This window comes from Oncorhynchus keta, chromosome 23 (genome assembly GCF_023373465.1).
Source record: "Oncorhynchus keta strain PuntledgeMale-10-30-2019 chromosome 23, Oket_V2, whole genome shotgun sequence".
Lineage (NCBI taxonomy): Eukaryota > Metazoa > Chordata > Actinopteri > Salmoniformes > Salmonidae > Oncorhynchus > Oncorhynchus keta.
The window spans coordinates 32,347,347-32,375,036 of NC_068443.1; positions in this window are offsets into that span (position 1 = coordinate 32,347,347).

A 27,690-nucleotide genomic window follows, 5' to 3' on the forward strand; every position below is an offset into this window, starting at 1 on the left:
CGCCAGCCGGAAATATATCTCTGGGTGTGTTGCTACAGTCCGCACCTGTTACTCTGAGAGATGTCGGGCTGGAGCAGGGCTCATGGTGCCTGTCTGACTGACAGCTGTGTGATGCAGAAAGGGGTTCTGCCTGGAACCAAATAGGTTCTACCTGGAACAAAAAAATCTTCAAAGGGGGAGATTTTTACCCAATAAAATGACAGGTCAAATGTTTAGCATTGCCGCTTCCACCTGAAGTGTCCATGTACAGTTGTCTAGTTGACATACCGTCCACACCAGTCAGTTAAGAGGTCAAGCAACAACACTGATATGACTTGGCAGCTCTGCCTAGAACTACACCATTCGTTTCATACTCAAAGCGACATAACACATCATGACAGCCGTACAGAGAGCTTTTACTGTAGCTGCAACTGGCCACATCATGCACATGACAAGAGCCCAGGCCCTGAGTCACCTGCCCGACAGCAGATAAATACACTCTCTTCTATCTTTACTCCCCTTTAAAGGACATAATAAAAAAGACCTCCAACCAACACAACCCCAAGCCACGCCATGATACCAGGAGTGGAGAGTGAGCCATAATTGGTGAGACGAGCGAGCCTGTGTCCTCTGTATGTAAGAAGATTACAGGCTGGCATGGCATGGCAGGCCCAGGGCCCCACAGGGCTCCACAACATGGGTCCTACGCAGTGTGTAAAACAAGCACGTCCCTCTGCCATGAATAAATCATGGCAGAGCGAGGAATAAAAAAAGAGAGAGAGAGAGAGAAAGGGCCAGGCCATGAAATTGGGTCTAAACGAGAGAGTGTCTTTGCTTCATGAGAATTAAAGGGAGAACAGGTGCGTATCCTAGCACCGGGGGAGCTCGCTCATTTTTTTTTCAGAGGAGAGAGGGATTACCTAGTTGGAGAGCATTTTCTGCCATTTTTCCATTGTTTACTAAAGCTTAGTCTTTGTGCCTGCCTTCTCCCGCTAACAATGAACTTGTTTCGCACTGAGGCCAAGTCTCTGTTTACTATTCATTTCAACAAAATTATTTTTTGTTTGTTCTTTTATTTTCTACTTGGAAGTGTGCCTTCCACAAGACATTTGAACAATAGAACAGCTCCCTTTAAGGCTAGTAGCCTATTATGTTGATGGAGTGTTTATCGAAGAAGGAGGATTACATCCACTACACGTATAAAATAACTAGATACATTTTGACGTTGACTTTAGTAGTTCTGTGTCAGAGGTCTCTAAGAGGTCAATCAGATTTAAAACATGTATTTTAGTCATGTAAAAAGAGCCGTCGGATCCTCAACATGAAACATCAGATAATTGTACATCATTCATCATTCAAAACTAATATACATCTCAAAGGCTTATCAACAATCTCCCATCCTAAAAGAGGGATTCAGACCATATAGATACAGAGTGTTATGGCCTGAAGACTGAGCCAGCTTGATCATAGCCAACGCTGTACACTCCTTTATCTACTGACACTGAAAGAGAGACTGTGTGTGTGTGTGTTTGTAATCTGTTCCTGGTATCTGACAAGTCTTTTATCCAAAGCTGTTAAGAATAAACTGTTGAGCCCTGCAGATAGGATAGACAGTCCATGGTTGGGATAATAGCTTTGAAACCGCAGTGAAAGAAGCTCATCAGGACAGTTATTAACACCCCCAAATAGTCAGATGTTCTGAATCCATTTTGGATCTACAGCATGGGTCCAGTAAAGGCATTCACAGAGAAACAAAATAGATATCTGAGGATCTACAGAAGTTGAGAAATGTAGCCAGGGGAGGGCGGTTTAAAAAGAAAAAGTTACAATGTTCCCCCCTCCCTCCCTCCCCTCCCTCCCTCCCTCCCTCAGTAAATGGTGGAACTCAACTTTAATCAGACATGACGGAGAGGACAGTGAAATGTGCCTACTCCCGGTTGGAAGGCCAAGCAGCTATTTCCCAGTTTAACGTTCATAAATATTTATTGTCATTTGACAAAAGACATTAGGAGCTCTTTCCAATCTTGCTCTGACAAAACCAAGGACGGATTATGTAGCAGGCAGTTGTTTCAGGCACCATTGGTTTTCATTCTGTTATTCTGTGTGGGACTATAACTCTTGTTATTATGAATTCTATCAGTGAGACTGCAGGATTATAAATTCCCCAGTATAGTCAACTTTAGTTGCTTATCCTATTACTTTACTTGGAGAAATGAACTACTTTACTTTGTCACAGGTTATCCTAGGTTCAGCCAATAAACATGACTCAAGGTGCCTTGTGTATTTGACATATACCCTGTGTGCAGCAAAAATGAATGAACATTTTACTATAATATTTTTCAGTGCTCGGCCAAATTCACACGCAAAGAAACAAAACGAAGCCGCTCACTCAGAAATCAGCATGTAGGAAAAACAGCCTGGGAGAGAGTTTGTCCAACACTGACTAATCCTCGGCGTGACTTTTGCAATTCAAATCCCCTTTTTCTGTGCCTTGCATTAAAAGGCGGTGGAGAGAAACCCTCGTTAATGGTTTTCATTTACCCCCTAGCCAGATTAATCAAACGAGCATTGGTTCCACTCGCTGCACTGAGTGAGGCATTGAAAACACCGCAGGGCCCGACACCGTGGGTGGCAGCAGAGCAGGTCCAACCAAGGCCACCACCGCCACCCTCCTGTGCCCTCGTGCCAGTACATAACCCAGGGCAAGGGGAGACTGACTCACTGAAGCATAGTGCACAGATAAACGTGCATGCAAACTCCTGACACGTAGACACACGCACACACAGGGAGATGTAAGTGATACCTCATGGAACCAGTACAAAGAAATACCATGATTTGGGGGATTTTCACAAAATGTAAGACATGGATTGGTTCTTTGGAGGAAGGATTGGTGACATATGACATTCGTATCTAAAAGCATAATTGAGAAATAATTAATTAAAGTTGCCATATTTATGCTATTTTGGCCTTACCCAGGCCTCCTTTAACACGCCGTAACATTACATCTGTAGGTGCTACAAAATACTACGCATATTACAGAGAAAGCAGTTGTCACGGTCTTCATAAAGAGGAGACCAAGGCGCAGCGTGGTGAGTGAACATAACTCTTTAATTAAAGAGAGAACACTGAACAGAACTAAACTAAACAAACCGTGAAGCAATATGGCTCGTGCAGAACAGGCGACTAAACATAGAATAACTAACCCACAAACTATCCAAGGAATATGGCTACCTAAATATGGTCCCCAATCAGAGACAACGATAAACAGCTGCCTCTGATTGATAACCAATCTAGGCAACCATAGACATATAAACACCTAGACTAGAAAAACCCCATAAACATACAAAAACACATAGACTTTAGAAAAACTACACAAACCACCCTTGTCACACCCTGACCTAACCAAATAATAAATAAAACAAAAGATAACCATTTTTCCTAGCACCTACAGATTGAAACTTATGGAGTCTTAAAGGAAGCCTGGGTATGGCCAAAATATCATAAACATGCTAATTTTGATTATACTCAATTATGCTTTTAGATACATTATAAATGTAAAATATATGTTAATAAACCTTCCTCCAAAAGGACCATTCTAAATCAAAGCAAATCACATTTTATTGGTCACATACACATATTTAGCAGATTTCATTGCTGGTGTAGCGAAATGCTTGTGTTCCTAGCTCCAATAGTGCAGAAGTATCGAACAATTCACAACAGTACACACAAAAAAGTAAAATAATGGAAAATAATGGAATTAACAAATATAGAAATATTAGGACGAGCAATGTCAGAATGACATGAACTAAAATACAGTTGAATACAGTATAAACAGTACATTCTTAAAGTATTTCGACCCCTTGACATATTCCACATTTTGTTACGTTACAGCCTTATTCTGAAATGGATTCAATTGTCCCCCCCCCCCCATATCCATATACACACAATACCCCATAATGACAAAAACACGTTTTTAGAAATGTAAAAAAAAATCTAAATAATAATAAAATGTAACATTTACATAAGTATTTAGACCTTTAACTCAGTATTTTGTTGAAGCACCTTTGGCAGTGATTACAGCCTTGAGTCTTCTTGGGTATGATGCTACAAGCTTCGCAGACCTGTATTTGGGGAGTTTCTCAGGTTGGATGGGGAGTGCTGCTGCACAGCTATTTTCAGGTCTCTCCAGAGATATTCGATCGGGTTGTGACGCTTGGCATTCAGTCTAAAGAGTTCAATCTTGGTTTCATCAGACCAGAGAATCTTGTTATTCATGGTCTGAGACCCCTTTAGGTGCCTTTTGGCAAACTCCAAGCGGGCTGTCATGTGCCTTTTACTGAGGAGTGGCTTCTGCCTGGCCACTCTACCGTAAAGGCCTGATTGGTGGAGTGCTGCAGAGATGGTTGTCCTTCTGGAAGGTTCTCCCATCCCCACAGAGGAACTCTGGAGCTCTGTCAGAGTGACCATCAGGTTCTTGATCACCTCCCTGACCTGACCAAGGCCTTTCTCCCCCAATTGCTCAGTTTGGCCAGGCGGCCAGCTCTAGGAAGTATCTTGGTGGTTCCGAACTTCTTCCATTTTAGAATGATGGAGGCCACTGTGTTCTTGGAGACATTCAATGCTGCAGACATTTTTTGGTACCCTCCCCCAGATCTGTGCCTCAACACAATCCTGTCTCTGAGGTCTATGGACAATTCCTTCAACCGCATGGCTTGGTTTTTGCTGTGGGACCTTACACAGACAGGTGTGTGCCTTTCCAAACCCAAATCATGTCAAATACATTTAATTGACCACAGGTGGACTCCAATCAAGTTGTAGAAACATCTCAAGGATGATCAATAGAAACAGGATGCATCAGAGCTCAATTTAATTTAGAGTCTCATAGCAAAGGGTCTGAATACTAACATAAATAAGGTATTTCATTTTTATTTTTAATACATTTGCAAACATTTTTAAAACCTGTTTCCACTTCGTCATTATGGGCTATTGTGTGTAGATTGATGAGGATTTTTTATTTATTTAATCCATTTCAGAATAAGGCTGTAACATAAAAAAAGTGGGTCTGAAAAAAAAGGGGTCTGATTACTTTCCGAATGCACTGTACATATGTAATGAATGAAGCAGTATGCAAACATTATTAAAGTGACAAGTGATTCCATGTCTATGTATATAGGGCAGCATCCTCTAAGGTGCAGGGTTGAGTAACCAGGTGGTAGCCGGCTAGTGATGGCTATTTAACAGTCTGATAGCCTTGAGATAGAATCTGTTTTACAGTCTCTCGGTCCCAGCTTTGATGCACCTGTACTGACCTCACCTTCTGGATGCTAGCAGGGTGAACAGGCCGTGGCTTGGGTGGTGACTCTTGATGATCTTTTTGGCCTTCCTGTGACATCGGGTGCTGTAGGTGTCCTGGAGGGCAGGCAGTGTGCCCCCGGTGATGCGTTGGGCAGACCGCACCACCCTCTGGAGAGCCCTGAGGTGGGCAGTGCAGTTGTTGTACCAGGCGGTGATACAGCCCGACAAGATGCTCTCAATTGTACATCTGTAAAAGTTTGTGAGGGTCTTAGGGTGCAAGCCAAATTTCTTCAGCCTCCTGAGGTTTGAAGAGGCAATGTTGCGCTTTCTTCACCACACTGTCTGTGTGGGTGGACCATTTCAGATTGTCAGTGATGTGTACACAGAGGAATTTGAAGCCTTTCACATTCGCCACTGCGGTCCCGTCGATGTGGGTAGGAGTGTGCTACATCTGCTGTTTCCTGAAGTCCATGATCAGCTACTTCAATTTGTTGATGTTGAGGGAGAGGCTGTTTTCCTGGCACTACTTCATCAGGGCCCTGTCTTGTCGTTGTTGGGAATCAGGCCTCCTACTGTTGTGACGTCTGTGAACTTTATGATTGAGTTGGAGGCGTGTGTGGCCACGCAGTCGTGGGTGAAAAGGGAGTACAGGAGGGAGGGAGGTGTTGCGGACCATCAGGAAGTCCAGGACCATCGGGAAGTCCAGGACCCAGTTGTACAGGGCCTCAAGCTTAATGATGGAGGGTACCAGCCTCAATCAGCTGCCTCTGATTGGGAACCATACCAGGCCAACATAGAAATACAAAAACTAGACTACACATAAAAATAATAAACTAGAACGTGCTGCAGGCGATAGTAATTTGGATTAATTACCTTTGCTTCCTTGGGTACAGGAACAATGGTTGATATCTTGAAGTAAGTGGGGACAGCAGACTGGGACAGAGAGAGATTGAATATGTCGTTAAAAAAACCACAGGCAGCTGGTCTGCGCATGCTCTGGGGATGCTGCTTGGGATGCTGTCTGGGCCAGCAGACTTGCAGAGGTTAACACGCTTAAATGTCTTACTCACGTTGGCCACAGAGAATGAGAGCCCACAGTCCTTGGGAGCAGGCCGTGTTGGTGGCACTGTGTTATCCTCAAAGCGGGCAAAGAAGGTGTTTAGCTTGTACAGGAGCAAGATGTCAGTGTTTGTGACATGGCTGGGTTTCCCTTTGTAATCTGTGATTGTCTATAGACCCTGCCACATATGTTTTGTGTCTGAGCCGTTAAATTGCAACTCCACTTTGTCTCTGTACTGACATTTTGCTTGTTTGATTGCCTTGCGAAGGGAATAATTACACTTTGTTGTTCAACCATATTCCCTGTCCCTTGCCATGGTTAAATGCGGTGGTTTGCGCTTTCAGTTTTGTGCAAATGTTGCCATCTATCCACGGTTCCTAGTTTGGGTAGGCTTTAATAGTCACAGTGGGAACAACATCCCCTAGACACTTCCTGATGAACTCAGTCATCATGTCCTTTTATCTGTAAGTGTTATTCTCAGAGGCAACCCGGAACATATAGTAGTTACTTGAGGGCCATTGTGGTATCGGCTTGAGGGGGAATATACACCGATGTGACTATAACCGAAGATCATTATTTTAATCACAAAATGAATAGTTAATCATGAAACATACAACACCACCTTTCTTCTTCCCGGAGAGTTCTTTATTCCTGTCTGCAGGATGTACTGAGGACCCAGCTGGCTGTATGGACGGGGACAGTTTATCCGGAGAAAGCCATGATTCCGTGAAACAGAATATGTTACGGTCCCTGATGTCTCTCTGGAAGGAGATCCTCTCCCTACTTTATTGTCCAGAGACTGAGCCTTAGCGAGTAATATACTAGGAAGTAGTGGATGGTGTGCACACTTCCTGATTCAGACTAGAAGTCTACTCTGAATATGTCTTCTCCGCCGGTGGCATCTTGGAGTAGCCAAAGGATGATCCAATTCAGAAAGTCGCATTTCAAAGGATCCAATTCAGGAAAGTCGCATTACTGGTCGCAATGCTGGTGAATCTGATATCCAAAAGTTATTTCCGGCTGTATGTAATAACACACGTAAGCGTTCTGGGTTAATAAAGTAAGAAATAACACACAGAAAACAAAATACTGCAAAGTTCCTTAGGGCTGAGATCCCGCTAAAGGGATCGATATGACAACAGCCAAAGTCAAACAACAGAAATCTCATAATTAAAATTCCTCAAACATACAAGTATTTCACACCATTTCAAAGATACACTTCTTGTTAATCCCACCACAGTGTCCGATTTCAAATAGGCTTTACAGCGAAACCACCACAAACAATTATGTTAGGTCAGAGCCAAGTCACAGAAAAACACAGTCATTTTTTTCCAGCCAAAGAGAGGAGTCACAAAAATCAGAAATAGACATAGAATGAATCACTAACCTTTGATGCTCTTCATCCGATGACACTCATAGGACTTCATGTTACACAATACATGTATGTTTTGTTCGATAAAGTTCAAATTTATATAAAAAAATCTCAGTATACATTGACGCGTTATGTTCAGTAGTTCCAAAAACATCCGGTGATTTTGCAGAGAGCCACATCAATTGACAGAAATACCCATAATAAATATTGATGAAAATACAGGTGTTATACATGGAACTTTAGATACACTTCTCCTTAACTTCTTGGTGACAGGGGGGCAGTAATTGAGTAGTTTGGATGAATAAGGTGCCCAGTGTAAACTGCCTGCTACTCTGTCCCAGATGCTATTATATGCATATTATTAGTAGTATTGGATAGGAAACACTCTGAAGTTTCTAAAACTGTTTGAATGATGTCTGTGAGTATAACAAAACTCATATGACAGGCGAAAACCTGAGACAAATCCAACCAGGAGGTTTGTAGTTTCATATAAAAGTGATTGCCTTTCCAATGTGTCTATGGGGCCAGATTGCACTTCCCAAGGTTTCCAGCAGATGTCAACAGTATTTAGAAAGTTGTTTGAGGCTTCTATTGTGGAAGGGTGTCAAATAAGAGTTGTTTCAACAAGTGGACTGAGGCCAATCAGTTGTTTATTGCGCGGTCATTTGGGCGCGCCGTTCCTTATTTTTCCTCTGTAATGAATACGCTTTTGTTCCGGTTGGAATATTATTAAAGATTTATTATAAAAAGACCCTACGGATTGATTGGTAACGTCGTTTGACATGTTTCTTCAAACTGTAATGGAACTATTTTGATTTCACGTCTGGATTTTGCGCTGACGCATTGTGCCTTTGGAATAGTGAACTAAACACGCAAATAAAACGGAGGTATTTGGACATAAATATGGACGTAATCGAACAAACATTTCTTGTGGAAGTGGGAGTCCTGGGAGTGCATTCCGACAAAGAACGGCAAAGGTAAGTGAAGATTTATAACGCTAATTATGACTTTTGTTGACTCCACAATTTGACGGGTATGGCTTGCTTATTTGGCTGAACCTGTTCTCAGATGATTGAATATAAGTGCTTTTGCCGTAAAGCTTTTTTGAAATCTGACACAGCGGTTGCATTAAGAACACATTTTTCTTTAATTCTATGTAAAACATGTATCTTTCATCAAAGTTTATGATGAGTATTTCTGTTATTTGATGTGGCTCTCTGAAATTTCTCTGGATGTTTTGGAGGCATTTCTGAACATGGCGCCAATGTAAACTGAGGTTTTTGGATATAAATATGAACTTGATCGAACAAAACATACATGTATTGTGTAACATTGAGTCCTGGGAGTGTCATCTGATGAAGATCGTCAAAGGTTAGTGATTCATTTGATCTATATTTCTGCTTCTTGTGACACCTCTCTTTGGCTGTAAAATGGCTGTGACTAGTTGCTGACCTAACATAATGATATGTTCTGCTTTCGCCGAAAAGCCTTTTTGAAATCGGACACTGTGGTTGGATTAATGAGAAGTGTATCCTTAAAATGCTGTAAAGAACTTGTATGGTTGAAGAATTTTAAACATGAGATTTCTGTTGTTTTGAATTTGGCACCCTGCAATTTCACTGGCTGTTACCGAGGTGGGACACTAGTGTCCCAAACGATCCCAGAGAGGTTAATGCAACCGCTGTGTCAGATTTCAAAAACACTTTACGGAAAAAGCAAACTATGCAATAATCTGAGTACGGCGCTCAGAGACCAAAACAACCCAAACAGATATCCACCATGTTGGAGTCAACAGAAGTCAGAAATAACGTTATGAATATTCACTTATCTTTGATGATCTTCATCAGAATGCACTCCCAGGAATCCTAGTTCCACAATAAATGTTTGTTTTGTTCGATAATGTCCATCATTTATGTCCAAATACCACCTTTTGTTAGCGCATTCAGTTCACAAATCAAAATTCATGACCCGCATTCACTAGGAGCAGACGGAACAGTTCAGTTACAGTCCGTAAAAACATGTCAAACGATGTATAGAATCAATCTTTAGGATGTTTTTAACATAAATCTTCAATAATGTTCTAACCGGAGAATTCCTTTGTCTGTAAAAACGCAATGGAACAGAGCTCGCTCTCACGTGAACGAGCGTCACAAGCTCATGGCACTCTGCCAGAGCCCTGTCTCATTCCCCTCTCATTCGCCTCCACTTCACAGTAGAAATATCAAACAAGGTTCTAAAGACGGTTGACATCTAGTGGAAGCCTTAGGAAGTGCAACATGACAAATATCTCACTGTATCTTCAATAGGGAATGAGTTGAAAAACGACCAACCTCAGATTTCCCACTTCCTGGTTGGATTTTTTTCTCCGTTTTTTTGCCTGCCATATGAGTTCTGTTATACTCACAGACATCATTCAAACAGTTTTAGAAACGTCTATCCAAATATACTAATACTATGCATATCTTAGCTTCTGGGACTGAGTAGCAGGCAGTTTACTCTGGGCACCTCTGGGCACCAAGCTACTCAATACTGCCCCCAGCCATTAGAAGTTGAGAGCTAGAAGCAGAGCTCCCATGTCTGTCGGCGCCAACTTCTATTTATTACATTTGGTGAAAATCAGAGTCTTTTTCCTCCTGGTTTCGTGAGGAATCACTCATGTGCCATGCATGCCCTTTGTGCCAGGCCTACTGTGCCTGGAGCTCTTGGAGAGATTCAGAGCCAAGAGCGCAGTGTGTGTTTGTCTCTGAGTGTGGGTGTGTTCGTGTGTGTGTCTGTTTGTGTGTGTGTGCGCGCGTGCACTTGTGTGAGCATGCTTGGCAGGACCCACTGTAGAGACCCTTCTGGGTATCCTGGCCAAGTTCATGTCCAACAGATCAGCGGGTTTATGTGCTGTATCAGAAACATGTTCCACTTTAAATTAAGCCCTGTACTGTGTGTGTGTGTGTGTGTGTGTGTGTGTGTGTGTGTGTGTGTGTGTGTGTGTGTGTGTGTGTGTGTGTGTGTGTGTGTGTGTGTGTGTGTGTGTGTGTGTGTGTGTGTGTGTGTGTGTGATTTACCTTGTCAAAGCCACATGCAATGACACAAATGTCATGAACATGGAGAAACAGCCAGGAGCAATACGCAACCTGCCATTATTGTAAGTACATTTCCCAAGCTTGGTGTTGCCTGGGGGTGTCTTGCTGCTGATATATAACATATGCAGCATGAATACAGAAAATAACTCTCTGCTAATTAATGTATTGTGCCTCATGTCGTAATTCTGGGGTCATTTTTCTCATGTTATTTTGCTTGCTACCACTTATTAATGCATTATAAACATGCATCGAATTTGCGTCAACTCTCAAACACTTTTAAATGTCGAAAACTCCAACTTAATTGTGTCATGATTACTGAAATCCCAACAAAAAGTGTAGTCTCGTTGGCATATTCAATCATTAAAAAAAACAACCTTTCTGGACTTCTCACATTTAATCATTCAGTACTGAAGTTTCCATTTGGGGAGAACTTGTCCAGTTTCCACACAGCCAAATAACTGAATAAGTCAACAACAACAAGGGCGGATAATTTGTTACCACCGCGGGGCCATTCCTCAAAATGCCATGTCCTGATGAAATCAAGATGATTAGGATTGGGGGAGAAACTCAGAGAGCAAGATGCATAGTGACATCGTATACCGACACACTTCGTCTGATGGAGCTGGTGATGAAATAGTAAAGGTCGAACATGAAGATCATCCTTTATTACTACGAGCCTCTGCTTTTATTAATGAGTCAAAAGAGCAATTCAAAGATTTCCAACCATAGAAATATAATTACTAGAGCTGGAATCCCCATTTAAGTGTCATTTTCCCAATTCTAGTCATTCTATTTCTATGGTTGGAGATCTTTGAGTTGCTCTTTTGACTCATTAATAAAAGCAAAGGCTCTTAGTAATAAATGGTGATTTCTATTGTATATATCAAACCAATCCCTCTCTCCTAGTAGTTGTTCACTATAATTGGACTAGCGGGGCCATATTGGCCATTGTACGCATGATTAAGGCCTACTTGAGAATGAGAGAAAAGTAATTTAGATGTCTCTACTTTTCTATCTCTCTCCCTCTCTCTCTACGTATGCCTGCTGCAAAAAAAGGAGCTTTTAGTCTCAGGTTTAAAGGGAACCTGTAATCTTTGGGGAAAGACAAGATGGCACCGACATACATGGTCACCCTGTTTCTACCTCCTAGCCATTTTTTGTGTGTGTTATTTCTTACATTATTACCTACAGCCATAAATAACTTTTGGATAATAGATCAGCAGTCACTTACCAGCATTTCGACCAGAAATTAGACTTTCCTGAGTTGGATCACTTATGTGAACTCTCCGAGGCAATTTCATTCATCCTGGGGGCTGCTTTATGATGCTGTCGCCAGAAAAGAGGAATAAGAAATGGGCTCCTAGTTAGACTCAGGAGGCGTGCATACCATCCACCGCTTCCGAGTATATTACTCACTAACGTTCAGTCCCTGACCTGTGAAGTAGACAAGCTCAGGGAGAGGATCATCTTCCAGAGAGACTTCAGAGATTGTAACATACTCTGTTTACAGAATCATGGCTCTCTCTGGATATACAGTCCCCATACATTCAGCCAGCAGGGTTCTCCGCCCATCGCGCGGAAATGAAGAAATAGTAATGATGCATACACTGTGTCGGTGACTGAGTTCATCAGGAAGTGGATAGAAGATGTTGTCCCACTGTGACGATTACAACTTATTCAAACCAAAAATGGTGGATAGATGACAGTATTTGTGCAAAACTGAAAGCACACACCACCACATTTAACGCCATGTCTGTCGGCGCCATTTTCTATGGATTACATTTTGTGAAAATCCCCCAAATCTGTGTCTCCCCCCTGGTTTCGTGAGGAATCACTCATGTGCCATGCATGCCCTTTGTGCCAGGCCTACTGTGCCTGGAGGTCTTGGAGAGATTCAGAGCCAAGAGCGCAGTGTGTGTTTGTCTCTGAGTGTGGGTGTGTTCGTGTGAGTGTGTGTGCGCGTGCGTGTGCTTGTGCGAGCATGTTTGGCAGGAACCACTGTAGAGACCCTTCTGGGTATCCTGGCCAAATTGATGTCCAACAGATCAGTGGGTTTATGTGCTGTATCAGAAACATGTTCCACTTTAATCAATTACTTGTGTCTACTGTACGTGTGTGTGTGTGTGTATTTGTGTTTTACTTTGCCAGAGCCACATGCAATGACACAAATGCAATACAATACTAAAACAACAACACAAACAAAATATGGGAGCAATGTCATGAACATGGAGAAACAGCCAGGAGCAATACGCAACCTGCCATTATTATCAGTACATTTCCCAAGCTGGGTGTTGCCTGGGGGTCTTGCTGCTGATATATAACACATGCAGCGTGAATACAGAAAATAACTGTCTGTCTTGTGCCTCGTATCGTAATTCTGGGGTCATTTTAAACATGCATCATATTTGTGTGAACTCTGAAACACTTTTAAATGTCGAAAACTAATTTTCTCATGATTACTGTATCCCAGCAGAAAGTAAATCCTCGCTGACATATTCACCATTCTGTGGATGACAGAGGAGCTAGTACAAAGCCTTGCAGCTAAAAAACCTTCCTGGACTCCTCACATTTAATCATTCAGTACTGAAGTTTCCATTTACGGAGAACTTGTCCAGTTTCCACATAGTCGAATAACTGAATAAGTCAACAACAACAAGGGCGGATAATTTGTTACCACCGCGGGACCATTCCTCAAAATGCCATGTCCTGATGAAATCAAGATGATTAGGATTGGGGGAGAAACTCAGAGAGCTAGATGCATAGTGACATCGTATACCGACACACTTCGTCTGATGGAGCTGGTGATGAAATAGTAAAGGTCGAACATGAAGATCATCCTTTATTACTAAGAGCCTCTGCTTTTATTAATGAGTCAAAAGAGCAACTCAAAGATCTCCAACCATAGAAATATAATTACTAGAACTGGAATCCCCATTAAAGGGGCCTTTCCCCATTCTAGTCATTTTATTTCTATGGTTAGAGATCTTTGAGTTGTTCTTTTGACCCATTAATAAAACCAAAGCCTCTTAGTAATAAAGGGTGATTTCTATTGTATTTCTCAAACCAATCCCTCTCTCTTAGTTGTTGTTCACTATAGTGGGACAATGTATTATTTATTATATATTTAACAAATTCTTATTTTCAATGACGGCCTATACCGGCCAAACCCAGGCAACGCTGGGCCAATTTTGCGCCGCCCTATGGGACTCCCAATCACGGCCGGTTGTGATACAGACTAGAATTGAACCAGGGTGTTTGTAGTGATGCCTGAGATGCAGTTCCTTAGACCTCTGAGCCACTCGGGAGCCCCCCGAGGGGCCATATTGGCCATTGTATGGGCCATTGTATGCATGATTAAGGCCTACTAAAGAATGAGAGGGAAAGTCATTTAGATGTCTCTGTTTTTCTCACTCTCCATCTCCCTCTCTCTCTCTTATGCCTGCTGCACCAAAAATGAGCTTTACCTCTCAGCTTTAAAGGGAAACTGTAACCTTTGGGAACGACAAGATGGCACTGACAGACAACTCCTAGACATTTTTTGTATGTTATTTCTTGCATTATTACCTACAGCCATAAATTACTTTTGGATATTAGATTAGCAGTCACTCACCAGCATGTCGACCAGAAATGAGACTTTCCTGAGTTGGATCTTTTGTATGAACTTGCCGAGGCAATTCAATTCATCCTGGGGGCTGCTCCATGATGCTGTCGCCGGAGAAGAGGGGTAAGAAGTGGGCTCCTAGTCAGACTCAGGAGGTGTGCATACCATCCAACACATCCGAGCATATGACTCGCTAACATTCAGTCCCTGGACAATAAAGTAGACAAGCTCAGGGAGAGGATCATCTTCCAGTGACTGTAACATACTCTGTTTACAGAATCATGGCTCTCTCTGGATATACTCTCCTCGTACATTCAGCCAGCAGGGTTCTCAGCCCATCGCGCGGACAGGTATAAATAACTCTGCGGGAAAAAGAAAGGTGGAGGTGTATGATTCATAATTAACTGCTCATGGTGTGATTGTGATAACATACAGGAATTCAAGTATTTTGTTCTCCCTATCTGGAATACCTCAACATCAAATGCCGACCACATCACCTCCTGAGAAAATGTTCTTCGATCATCATCACGGCCGTGTATATTCCCCCCAAGCCGACATCGCAATGGCTCTCATGGAACTACACTGGACTTTGTGCAAACTGGAAACCGCTTATCCTGAGGCAGCATTTATTCTAGCTAGGGTTTTTAAAAAAGCACATCTGAGGAAAATGCTACCGAAACTCTATTAATTCATCTCCTGAGCTACTCGCACATCAAGGACTCTTGACCATTGCTACTCCACCTTCCGGGACGGCTACCAGACCCTCCCCCGCCCTCCCTTAAGCAAATCAGATCATGCCTCCATTTTGCTCCTCCTCTCCTGTAGGCAGAAACAGTAAGTACCTGTGGTAAGGACTAGTCAAATGATGGTCTGACGGATTAGAATCGATGGTCCTCGATTGTTTTATATCAAGCGGACTGGGAAATGTTCCGGGTTGCCTCTGAGAATAGTATTGATGCATACACTGTGTCGGTGACTGAGTTCATCAGGAAGGGGATAGAGGATGTTGTCCCACTGACGATTAGAACTTATCCAAACCAGAAACTGTGGATAGATGGCAGCATTTGTGCAAAACTGAAAGCACAAACCACCGCATTTAACCATGGCAAGGTCACTGGGAACATAGGTGTGAACAAACAAACCAGCTATGACCTCTGTAAGGCAATCAAAGAGCCAAAACAACAGTACTGGGCCAAAGTGGAGTTGCAAGTCAATGGCTCAGATATGAGAAGTATATGGCAGTTACTCCAAACAATCATGAATTATAAAGAAAAATCCAGCCACGTCGCCAACACCGACGTCTTGCTCGAAGACAAGCTAAACACCGTCTTCAGTCCCCCGAGCTCTCATTTTCCGTGGCTGACGTGTGTAAGACATTTAAGCGTGTTAACCATCACAAGGCTGCCTGTCCTGACAACATCCCAAGCCGCATCCTCAGAGCATGTGTACACCAGCTGGCTGGAGAGTTTACGGACATATTCATACTTCCCTATCCCAGTCTGTTGTCCCCACTTACTTCAAGATGTCCACCATTGTTCCTGTAACCAAGAAAGCAAAGGTAACCTATCGCCCGTAGAATTCACTTCTGTCATCATTAAGTGCTCTAGTTAAGGATCATATCACCTCCACCTTACCTGAAACCCTAGACGCATAAAAATGTGCATAGCATCCCAACAGATCCACGGGTGACACAATCGCCATCGCAGTGCACACTGTATTATCCCATCTGGACAAGAAGAATACCTATGTAAGAATGCTGTTCATCGACTACAGCTCAGCATTCAATACAATAGTGCCCTCCAAGTTCATCACTAAGCTTGGGGCCCTGGGTCTGAATCCTTCACTGTGCAACTGGGTTCTGGACTTGCTGACTGGCCGAACCCAGGTGGTGAAGGTAGGGAACAAACATCTGCCACTCTGATCCTCAACACGGGGTGGGGCCACTCACATCTCCAACTGAATAATGTTTGCAGATGAAACAACAGTGGTATGCCTGATTAACAACAATGACGAGGCAGCCTACAGGGAGGAGATGAGGGCCCTGGCGGAGTGGTGCCAGTAAACTAACCTATCCCTCAATGTCAACAAACTTAGAATAATGATCGTGGGACTTCAGGAGACAGCAGAGAGACTATGCCCCCATCCACATCGACGGGGCTGCATCAACGGGGCTGCAATCTTCAAGTGCCGATGGCATGCACATCACTGACAACCTAAAATGGTGCATCCACACAGACAGTGTCGTGAAGAATGCGCATCAACCTCAAGAGGCTGAAGAAATTTGGCTTGGCCCACAAACTTCTACAGATGCACCATCGAGAACATCCTGTCGGACTGCACTGTCCGCAACCGCAAGGTTCTCCAGAACCCAACACATCACCAGTAGCACACTGTCTGCCCTCCAGGATATCTACAGGACCCGGTATCACAGGAAGGCCAAGAAGATCATCAAGGAACTCAGCCACCTGAGCCATGGCCTGTTCACCCTGCTACCATCTAGAAGGCAGAGACAGTACAGGTACATTAAAGCTGGTACTGAGAGACTGAAAAACAGGCCATAAATAGTCACCACTAGCCGGCCTCCGCCCAGTATCCAGCCCTGAACTTAGTCACTGTTACTAGCCGTCTACCACCCAGTACTCCAATTTTTTGTATTTGTGTGTATTGTTTTTATTGTTAGGTATACTTCACTGATGGAGCTGTTAGGGTTACAACGGTACACAGTATGTTATCGTGTCTGATCCTAGTGAACGCACTTCGTGACTTTGGATTTGTTTACAAAACGCGTTAACAAAAGTAGCTATTTGGACATAAATTATGGATATTATCGAACAAAACAAACATTTATTGTGGAACTGGGATTCCTGGGAGTACATTCTGATGAAGATCATCAAAGGTAAGTGAATATTTTTCATGTTATTTCTGACTTCTGTTGTCTGCACAATATGGCGGATATCTTTTTGGCTTGTTTGGTCTCCGAGCGCCGTACTCAAATTATTGCATGCTTAGTTTTTTCCGTAAAGCTTTTTTGAAATCTGGGTAGCTAAGCTGTTTTCAGGAATAGGAATATTTTCTAGGAAGATTTATGTCCGTTGCGTTATGCTAATTAGTGTCAGATGATGATAACGGTCCTGTTCACGGGCTGGGCGTCACTACAGGTTAAGGAGAAGTGTATCTAAAGTTCCATTCATAACACTTATATTTTCATCAACATTTATCATGAGTATTGATGTCTTTTTCTGCAAAATCACCAGATGTTTTGGAACTACTGAACATAATGCGCCAATGTATACTGAGATTTTTTTCTATAAATATGAACTTTATCGAACAAAACATACATGTATTGTGTAACATTAAGTCCTATGAGTGTCATCTGATAAAGATCATCAAATGTTGGTGATTAATTCTAGCTCAATTTTTCTGATTTTTGTGACTCCTCTCTTTGGCTGGAAAAATGGCTGTGTTTTTCTGTGACTTGGCTCTGACCTAACATAATCGATTGTGGTGCTTTCGCCGTAAAACCTATTTGAAATGGGACACTATGGTGGGATTAACAAGAAGTGTATCTTTAAAATGGTGTTAAATACTTGTATGTTTGAGGATTTTTCATTATGGGATTCCTGTTGTTTTGAATTTGGCGCCCTGCACTTTCACTGGCTGTTATCACATCGATCCCGTTAGCGGGATCTCAGCCCTAAGTTAAACAACCAATGGACGATTTGCAATGACATCTCAGTAGAAAACCTCCCTAAACGGGCCCCATGAAGAGAGGGGAAACTAAAAACAAATATTCTCTCAGCTCCAACTTGACAATGGCGAGCGCTAGCGAAACAGAGAGAAGCAAAAGAAGAGGCATTGCCGCCTTTCAAATCCGCTGTGTGGGAACATTTTGGATTCAGATTTCAATATGATGATGACGGTAAAGAAGACAGTAAAAAACAAAGTACAGTCCGCAAGCATTGCTTTGCCACAAGCTACTCGAGTGGAAACACTTCTAACAGGATGTGTCATTTACGTCACCATCACCCGGCAGTATCCCTTGCAGGTGGAGCTGGAGCAAGGAGAGTCCACTCGTTAGCAAAAACACAACAATCTCTCGCTGCTGCCTTCCAAAAACAATTTGCGACAAATTCAGAAAAACATAAAGAAATAACCAAAGATTTGCAGCCCTATTCGGTGGTTACTGACTCTGGATTTCATCCCCTGATGAAAAAAATGTAATCGCGTTACAATGTCCCCTCCCACACACATTTCAGCAGAAAAGTAATTCCCAAACTCTATGAAACATCACGGAGAGAAATTGGAAACAAATTGACACAGACACCCTATCTAGCTCTCTCTACTGATAGTTGGACCTCCAGAGCAATTCAATGCTACCTCACTGTGACGGTTCACTATGTACTGGATTGAGAGAGCTATGTGTTGCAAACTTGTCCCCTGTATGAGTCATACAAGCTCACAATCTTCTTAAATATAAAGGTACCGAAACCATACCATTACCGTGGCTGACAAACTGTGATACATACCGAACCTTGGGCCCACTGTATCGTTGCATCCCTAGGAGCTATAAACATAAGCATTTCACTGCACCTGCAATAACATCTGCTAAATATGTGTACGCGACCAATAAAATGTGGTTTGATTAAAGGGTCCGACGTGACAAGCTTTGACGGCTTCACACCCTCTCCCGCCCAAGCAAACAAGACCTGGTGTATGTTTACAGCCGATATAGCACAGCTTTGAGTGGTTTCCACGACAACACCATCTCAGAATATGGAGACATAGGGGACTTATGTTATTAAAAACGCCTAAGCTTTTGCTGTTCGTTAGACCTACTCATCTTGTTGGCTAACAAAAAATAAAGCTTGCTCTAACATCTTCGATATGCCCCTCGGAATTTGATAAGGACACGCACAGTTGTGTCTCCGATGTGTCTGTCTTTACCTCTCTCTCTCTCCCTCTCTCTCTCGCTGTGAAATGATTAAAGGTGAGGTCTACTCTCTGGTATTGGACTATTTCAAACACTTGTCAATTGACGAAACAGGAAGTGGTGGTGTGAAGGTCTGCAGAAAGCCAAACATGATAGCATGTGTGATGATTCCATTAAACCTACCCACTGTTTTGTCCGTATCCAAAGCCGTTTGGAGTATTGGCGATGTATACTGGACATGTAATATGAAAAAGCATCACCCCCTCTATTTCCTTTCCACAACACCTTCTGTCCGGATAAATAAATCATACAGTACATTTCTATTTTCTCTCGTTCCATTTATTTCACCATAAAACACCTCATTCAGCCCCTTATCAGAAGGTGCTGCGGGCTACCCAAACACCTCGCTCCCATTTGTTATCTGGACTCAAAGAGGCACAATCAGAGCTGGCTGTCTGCACATGGTGTGTGTGTGTGTGTGTGTGTGTGTGTGTGTGTGTGTGTGTGTGTGTGTGTGTGTGTGTGTGTGTGTGTGTGTGTGTGTGTGTGTGTGCGTGCCTGCGTGCCTGCGAGCATGTGTGTGTAACAGAAGGAGATGGGGCTGTCTGCATATGGTGTCCGTGTGAGTCTGTGTGAACGTCTGTGTGCGTGTCTGCATGTATGTTTTAATTAATTTAAGGATCGGACCCTTTATTCAATTTTCGCCTAGAATACCCAAATACCTGACATACCCACATCTAACTGCCTGTAGCTCAGGCCCTGAAGCAAGCATATGCATTTTCTTGGTACCATTTGAAAGGAAACACTTTGAAGTTTGTGTGAAAGGAATGTAGGAGAATATAACACATTAGATCTGGTAAAAGATAATACAAAGAAAAAAACAACCTTTGTTTTTTTTGTACAATCATCTTTGAAATGCAAGAGAAAGGCCATAATGTATTATTCCAGCCCAGGTGCAATTTTGATTTTGGCCACGAGATGGCAGCAGTGTATGTTTTAGACTGATACAATTAACCATTGTATTTCTGTTTAAAATGTTGTATCAAGACTGCCCAAATGTGCCTAATTTGTTTATTAATAAATGTTAATGTTCAAAACTGTGCACTCTCCTCAAACGATAGCATGGTATTAGTTCACTGCAATAGCTACTGTAAATTGGACAGTGCAGTTAGATTAACAAGAATTTAAGCTTTCTGCCAATATCAGATATGTATATGTCCTGGGAAATGTTCTTGTTACTTACAACCTCATGCTGATCGCAATAGCCTACGTTAGCTTAACACGTGTGTGTGTGTGCGTGTGTGTGTGTGTAACAGCTATCTGCAAGGGATGCTCTTTACCTCTGTGCTCCGTCTGCAAAAGATGTGCCCTGTCAAAGAACACAAACAGAGTTCTGTGGGCTGTAACAGCATGGCACGGTGATAAGAGTGGAGGAGACACTCATCTGAGATCTGACATTGTAGGGGAGGTGCCGCAATACTGCCCTGAAGCCAGCTCGGGCCATGATAAAAGCTGTCACAGGCATCACCCCTTTCTCTCTCATTCTTCACTCTCTTTGATTTGAATTGGATGGGTAAATGGATGCCACTATGGTCTGGTCTGATAATTCAAGTGATGCTGTCCCTTGCTTTGTTATTGTCATTTGCTGCAGTTCTTTTTCAATAAATGCCAATTATGTTTTTTTTTTTACCAAGCCTGTTTTCATCACTCATTTATCACTGTCATACTCAGGACTATCTGAATGAGGTCATCTCACTTTCAAGTATAATGTTCAAGTGAACAGTTTTATATGACTGAGCTTTGCTGTATTTGTAGCTCTGGTCATTTCCAGTGGCTGGTCCATTGGCCGATGGTTCAGAGGGAAGGTCAGAGAGAGCTTCAGGCCAACCTGGACTCAATGATAGACGTAGCATAATAAATGTATCTCCTTCCATTTAGTATGGTATGTATTCATTTGTCGATGTCCATGTTATATTTAGCATTTTAAGAATTTGCAATAAGTATTCTGTTACGAATTCCACGTTGTTGTGGCTAACATTAGCTAGGTGGATAATGTTAGCGAGGCTAGGGTTTAGGGGTTAGAGTTAAGGTTATGATTAGGGGTTAAGGTTAAGTTAGAGGATACGGCTAGGGGAAGGGCTAGCTAACATGCTTAGAGTTGCAAAGTATCTAAAAAGTTGTTGCAAAGTTGCTAATTAGCTATAATGCTAAAGTTGTCAATGATGTGATTCGAACGTGCAACCTTTGGGTTGCTAGATGTTCATGTTGTACACCCACCCATCCACCCTGACCAGCAGCTTATAAATCAAATATTATATTTTATTGGTCACAGATACATGGTTAGCAGATGTTATTGTGAGTGTAGCAAAATGCTTATGCTTCTAGATCCAACAGTGCAGCAGTATCTAACAGGTAATATCTAACAATTCCACAACAAAGCCTAATATCTAACAAATTCCACAACAAAACCTAATAAACACAATCTAGTAAAGGAATGGGATAATAATATATAAGTATTAAATATATGGATGAGCAGTGACAGAGCGGCTAAGATGCAATATATAGCGAAGAATAGATAGTGAAGGATACAGTAGTGGCTCAGGTGGTTATTGTCCTTGATGATCTTTTTGGCCTTCCTGTGACATCGGGTGTTGTAGGTACCCTGGAGGGCAGGTAGTTTGCCCCCAGTGATGCGTTGTGCAGACCGCACCACCTTCTGGAGAGCCCTGCGGTTGTGGGCGGTGCAGTTGCCATACCAGGCAGTGATACAGCCCAACAGGATGCTCTTAATTGTGCACCTGTAAAGATTAGTAAGGGTTTTCGGTGACAAGCCACATCTTTTTATCCTCCTTCATCCTCATCCTTTTTATATTGAAAGTATAAACACATGTATAAAAAAAGTTCTTAACAGGGTGTGTTTTTTATTTATCCTCCCATTCTTCACCACATTGTTTGTGTGCCTTGGACCATTTCAGTTTGCCGGTGATATGTACACCGAGGAACTTAAAACTTTCCACCTTCTCCACTGCTGTCCTGTCGAAGTGGATAGGGGTGTGCTCCCTTTGCGGTTTCCTGAAGTTCACGATGATCACATTTGTTTTGCTGACATTGAGTGAGAGGTTATTATCACACTCTGAGGGCCCTCGTCTCGTCGTTGCTGGTAATCAAGCCTACCACTGTAGTGTCGTCTGCAAACTTAGGTAACCTACTGTCTTATGTAACCATACCTAGGGCTGTTGCGGTGACCATATTTACCGCCACACCGGCAGTCACAGCAGTCATGATCGGAGTCAAATTCCACATGAGCGCTTAGTCACAGTAACTTTGCTTCTCCAAGCTCTGATGCTGCTGCTGGTCAGTAGTAGCCTATGATGGTCATTAGTAGCCTACCAAACTTTGTAACTGCTTGGTACCCAGCACTCTATTGTCTCTCTAATCACTCTGACATCATGCAAATGTAATCAAATATCTAATCAAACACTTCATGAGAGTCCATGAGCTCATGTTATGGAACATTTGAAAAACAAAATGGAGGATCCCATCAGCTTTCTACTGTCACGTTCTGACCTTTATTTTCTGTGTTTTGTGTTTAGTTAGTATGGTCAGGGCGTGAGTTGGGTGGGCAGTCTATGTTTGTTTGTCTAGGTTTTGGGAATTTCTATGTTTCGGCCTAGTATGGTTCTCAATCAGAGGCAGGTGTCATTAGTTGTCTCTGATTGAGAATCATACTTAGGTGGCCTGGGTTTCACTGTGTGTTTGTGGGTGATTGTTTCCTGTCTCTGTGTGTGCACCAGATAGGACTGTAATTTGAGTTTTCACGTTTTCTTGTTTTGTTAGTTTGTTCATGTGTACCTTAAAGCATTAAAGAAGTACCATGGAAAATTACCACGCCGCGTATTGGTCCTCTGATCCGTTTCGCCTCTCCTCTTCGGAAGAAGAGGAGGAAACTCGTTACAGAATCACCCACCACAATCGGACCAAGCGGCGTGGTAAAGGACAGCGACGACAGCAGCAGCAGCATCAACAACAGAGGCCACCATCACAGGACTCCTGGACATGGGAGCAGATATTGAACGGAGAGGGACCCTGGGCACGGGCTGGGGAAAATCGCAGCCCCAAAGCAGAGCTGGAGGCAGCGAAAGCTGATCGGCGGCAATATGAGGAGCCAGCACGGCAGTGCGACAGGTACGAGAGGCAGCCCCAAAATTTTTTTGGGGGGGGGCACACGAGGTGTGGTACTAAGCCAGGTAGCAGACCTGAGCTCACTCCTCGTGCTTATTATGAGCAGCGCATTACTGGTCAGGCACCGTGTTATGCGGTTGAGCGCACGGTGTCGCCAGTGCGTGTCCATAGCCCGGTGCGCTATAGGGCAGCCCCCCGAGAGTGCCATGCGAGTGTGGGCATTGAGCCAGGGCGTATGGTGCCTGCTCAGCGGGTCTGGTCGCCGGTACGCAGTCTTGGTCCAGGTTATCCTGTGCCGGCTCTGCGTGCTGTGTCTCCGGGGCGCTGGGAGGGTGCAGTGCGTCCTCTGCCTGCGCTCTGCTCGTACCGGGCAACTGTGGGAGTGGAGCCTAGGGGAGAGGTGCGTGTAGTAAGCACTAGATCTCCCGTGCTTACCCACAGCCCGGTTCAACCTGTGCCTGCACTCTTGAGGGTCCGGGCTCGAGTAGTTGTCCAGCCTGGGAAGTGGTGCCAAGGTTGCGCACCAGAGCTCCAGTGCTCCCCACAGCCCGGTCTTTCAGGCTCCTCCTAACACCAAGCCTCCTGAAAGTCTCCCCAGCCTGGTAGTTCCTGTGGCAGCCCCACGCACCAGGCTGTCTCTCAGTCTCCTCCCTGCAGGTGCTCCCGCCTGTCCGGCGCCGCTGCCGGAGCCTCCCGCCTGTCCGGCGCCGCTGCCGGAGCCTCCCGCCTGTCCGGCGCCGCTGCCGGAGCCTCCCGCCTGTCCGGAGCCTCCCGCCTGTCCGGCGCCGCTGCCGGAGCCTCCCGCCTGTCCGGCGCTGCTGCCGGAGCCTCCCGCCTGTCCGGCGCTGCTGCCGGAGCGTCCCGCCTGTCCGGCGCCGCTGCTGGAGCGTCCCGCCTGTCTGGCGCTGCTGCCGGAGCCTCCCGCCTGTCCGGCGCTGCTGCCGGAGCGTCCCGCCTGTCCAGCGCCGCTGCTGGAGCGTCCCGCCTGTCTGGCGCCGCTGCCGGGCGTCCCGCCTGTCTGGCGCCGCTGCCGGAGCGTCCCGCCTGTCTGGCGCCGCTGCCGGAGCGTCCCTCCTGTCCGGCGCCGGAGCCTCCCGCCTGTCCGGCGCCGCTGCCGGAGCGTCCCGCCTGTCTGGCGCCGCTGCCGGAGCCCCTCAGCCCAGAGGCGCAGAGCCCCTCAGCCCAGAGGTGCCAGAGCCCCTGTCCCTCTGTCCAGAGCCCCTGTCCCTCTGTCCAGAGCCCCTGTCCCTCTGTCCAGAGCCCCTGCCCCTCTGTCCAGAGCTTCTGCCCCTCGGTCCCGAGCTGCCCCTCTGTCCAGTGGGGTCATTGAGAGGGTTGCCATGGTTCCTGTGGGCACAGAACCAGATGGTATGAACATCTTGGGCCTGGTTCTCTTTGCCATGGTGTTCGGTGTGGCACTGAGGAAGCTGGGAGAAGAGGGGGAGGAGCTCATACGCTTCTTCAACGCTTTCAATGAAGCCACCATGGTGCTGGTGTCCTGGATCATGTGGTACGTCCCGTTCGGCATCATGTTCCTGGTGGGAAGTAAGATAGTGGAGATGGAGGATGTGGTTCTGTTAATAAGGCGGACAAAGACAATCGTGAAGTGGGGTCCGCGTCCCGCGCCAGAACCGCCACCGCGGACAGACGCCCACCCAGACCCTCCCCTATAGGTCAAGGTTTTGCGGCCGGAGTCCGCACCTTTGGGGGGGGGTACTGTCACGTTCTGACCTTTATTTTCTGTGTTTTGTGTTTAGTTAGTATGGTCAGGGCGTGAGTTGGGTGGGCAGTCTATGTTTGTTTGTCTAGGTTTTGGGAATTTCTATGTTTCGGCCTAGTATGGTTCTCAATCAGAGGCAGGTGTCATTAGTTGTCTCTGATTGAGAATCATACTTAGGTGGCCTGGGTTTCACTGTGTGTTTGTGGGTGATTGTTTCCTGTCTCTGTGTGTGCACCAGATAGGACTGTAATTTGAGTTTTCACGTTTTCTTGTTTTGTTAGTTTGTTCATGTGTACCTTAAAGCATTAAAGAAGTACCATGGAAAATTACCACGCCGCGTATTGGTCCTCTGATCCGTTTCGCCTCTCCTCTTCGGAAGAAGAGGAGGAAACTCGTTACATCTACAGGCTAGGCCTATTATATTTATTTCTCAAATGTTCTTAATACTAAACACATTGCTTTGCTTTGCTTTGCTGGCATGAACATGAACCATGGGAAAAAGTGCATAGATGTATTTTCCCCCCCTGCCACTGTTCTGAGATAGGTGCATGATAATGGTCTAATTTCACATATTTTATTGAGTATATGTAAACATATTTTGATGGGTGACAATATTAGCCTTTCACTTGTGAATGATGCCCAGCATAAAGTAGCCAAATAACTTCTTAAAATTAAGAACATTAATTTGCTTTAAATCAAATCAAAATCAAATCAAATTGATTTATATAGCCCTTCGTACATCAGCTGATATCTCAAAATGCTGTACAGAAACCCAGTCTAAAACCCCAAACAGCTAGCAATGCAGGTGTAGAAGCACGGTGGCTAGGAAAAACTCCTTAGAAAGGCCAAAACCTAGGAAGAAACCTAGAGAGGAACCAGGCTATGTGGGGTGGCCAGTCCTCTTCTTGCTGTGCTGGGTGGAGATTATAACAGAATATGGCCAAGATGTTCAAATGTTCATAAATGACCAGCATGGTCGAATAGTAATAAGGCAGAACAGTTGAAACTGGAGCAGCAGCACGGCCAGGTGGACTGGGGACAGCAAGGAGTCATCATGTCAGGTAGTCATGGGGCATGGTCCTATGGCTCAGGTCCTCCGAGAGAGAGAAAGAAAGAGAGAAAGAGAGAATTAGAGAAAGCACACTTAAATTCACACAGGACACCGAATAGGACAGGAGAAGTACTCCAGATATAACAAACTGACCCTAGCCCCCGACACATAAACTACTGCAGCATAAATACTTGAGGCTGAGACAGGAGGGGTCAGGAGACACTGTGGCCCCATCCGAGGACACCCCCGGACAGGGCCAAACAGGAAGGATATAACCCCACCCACTTTGCCAAAGCACAGCCCCCACACCACTAGAGGGATATCTTCAACCACCAACTTACCATCCTGAGACAAGGCTGAGTATAGCCCACAAAGATCTCCGCCATGGCACAACCCAAGGGGCGGCGCCAACCCAGACAGGATGACCACATCAGTGAATCAACCCACTCAGGTGACGCACCCCTTCCAGGGACGGCATGAGAGAGCCCCAGTAAGCCAGTGACTCAGCCCCTGTAATAGGGTTAGAGGCAGAGAATCCCAGTGGAAAGAGGGGAACCGGCCAGGCAGAGACAGCAAGGGCGGTTCGTTGCTCCAGAGCCTTTCCGTTCACCTTCCCACTCCTGGGCCAGACTACACTCAATCATATGACCCACTGAAGAGATGAGTCTTCAGTAAATACTTAAAGGTTGAGACCGAGTTTGCTTCTCTGACATGGGTAGGCAGACCGTTCCATAAAAATGGAGCTGTATAGGAGAAAGCCCTGCCTCCAGCTGTTTGTTTTGAAATTCTAGGGAAAATTAGGAGGCCTGCGTCTTGTGACCGTAGCGTACGTGTAGGTATGTACAGCAGGACCAAATCAGAGAGATAGGTAGGAGCAAGCCCATGTAATGTTTGTATGTTAGCAGTAAAACCTTGAAATCAGCCCTTTCTTTGACAGGAAGCCAGTGTAGGGAGGCTAGCACTGGAGTAATATGATCAAATGTTTTGGTTCTCGTCAGGATTCTCGTAGCCGTATTTAGCACTAACTGAAGTTTATTTAGTGCCTTATCCGGGTAGCCGGAAAGTAGAGCATTGCAGTAGTCTAACCTAGAAGTGACAAAAGCATGGATACATTTTTCTGCATAATTTTTGGACAGAAAGTTTCTGATTTTTGCAATGTTACATAGATGGAAAAAAGCTGTCCTTGAAATGGTCTCGATATGTTCTTCAAAAGAGAGATCAGGGTCCAGAGTAACGCCGAGGTCCGCAGTTTTATTTGAGACGACTGTACAACCATTAAGATTATTTGTCAGATTCAACAGAAGATCTCTTTGTTTCTTGGGACCTAGAACAAGCATCTCTGTTTTGTCCGAATTTAAAAGTAGAAACCGGTGAAAAGCCTAACTGGCATACAAAGGCGACACATGAGTTTAAAGTATGGGGAAGA